General features: G+C 39.9%; 1 non-coding gene across 1 annotated transcript; it reads left to right on the top strand.

Annotated features, from left to right (window-relative positions):
- The first annotated feature begins 982 nt into the window (after positions 1–982).
- On the top strand, positions 983–1,089 carry LOC141637709 (small nucleolar RNA R71). The gene has a single exon (XR_012541871.1). It is a non-coding gene; the product is annotated as a small nucleolar RNA R71 (small nucleolar RNA).
- Positions 1,090–1,397: the final 308 nt, after the last annotated feature.

Genomic DNA, 1,397 nt, shown 5'->3' with positions numbered 1-1,397 from the left:
TTCTTTTGATGGTTGTCCATCCTTGGAGTTTTGCACAACTTCTTCTTTGTCACTAGCTTCCACAACTTCATCCTCAACTTGATTCTTTGGTGCTTCATACCTCGTACCACTCCTCTAGTGAATGGCAGTAACCGTTTCATGTCTCAGGGGATTACTTTGAGGTGGTAATTGCCCCTTTTGTCTTTGAGAACTTGAAGATACTAGTTGAGTCAATTGGGTTTCCAACATTTTGGTGTGGGCTAGGATGTTGTTGATGGTGATTTCCTTTGCCTGACTATCCTTTTGCATTTGAGTGAAAAACTCTTGTTGATTCTTTTGCATTTGAAGGACCGCTTTTTGAACATCAAAACCTTGGTCATTTTGTTGATTGTATGGAGTTTGGTTTTGGTAACCTTGGTTTTGGTTGTAAAAGGGTCTTTGATTTTGGTTTCTCATGGGAGGTGGGGTGTATGTTGGTTGAGGGTTTTGAACATTTTGGCTTTTGTATGAGAGATTTGGGTGGAATTTGGTGTTTTCATTGTAATAATTGGAATAAGGGGTACAACTCTTGTATACTTGAAAAGCATTCACTTGTTCATTTGTTCCCCTACATTCACTTTGGTCATGTCCCAAAGTTCCACAATTCTCACATATCCCGCTTAGGATTGATGAAGATGCCGTCATGGCATTAACATGATGCTTTGGTGATTTTGAGGCTTCTTCAAGTCTAGCCATAGTTTTTTCGAACTTCAAATTGATGGTATCAATATGAGCACTAAGTTGAGCACCCAATTGAGTAATAGAGTTCACTTCATGCTTTCCTCCTCTAGTAGCCTTGCGAGGTCTACTATATTGTGAATTATGGACCGCCATTTCCTCAATCTTGTTCCAAGTTTGATTATCGTCAACTTCGGTGAACATACCATTTGATCCCATGTTGAGAATGTTTCTTGAGTCTTCATAAAGACCATTCCAAAATTGTTGTACCAAGAACCACTCGCTAAGTCCATGATGAGGACATGAGCGACAAATTCCCTTGAATCGCTCCCAAGCTTCATACAAAGATTATTCATCTCTTTGCTTAAAGCCCGTAATTTGAGCTCTTAGCATGTTAGTCTTTTCCGGTGGGTAGAACATTTTGTAGAAAGTTAGAGCCAATTTCTTCCAAGAGTCAATTCCGAGAGTAGCCTTATCAAGGCCTTTCAACCATTGTTTTGCGGTGCCAATTAGAGAAAAAGGAAATAAGACCCATCGAATTTGGTCTTGAGTTACACCGGTTTGAGAAATCGCATCACAATAGTCACAAAAAGTCTCCATGTGAGAGTGAGGGTCTTCACTAGTCATCCCCCCAAATTGGCTTCTTTCGACTAATTGGATAAATGCGGATTTGGTAATGAAATTTCCGGTTAAGTGTTGTG

This window comes from Silene latifolia, unplaced genomic scaffold (assembly GCF_048544455.1).
Source record: "Silene latifolia isolate original U9 population unplaced genomic scaffold, ASM4854445v1 scaffold_134, whole genome shotgun sequence".
Taxonomy (NCBI): Eukaryota; Viridiplantae; Streptophyta; class Magnoliopsida; order Caryophyllales; family Caryophyllaceae; genus Silene; species Silene latifolia.
The sequence above is the reverse complement of the archived record's forward strand: the minus strand, read 5'-3'. Positions and strand labels throughout refer to the sequence as shown.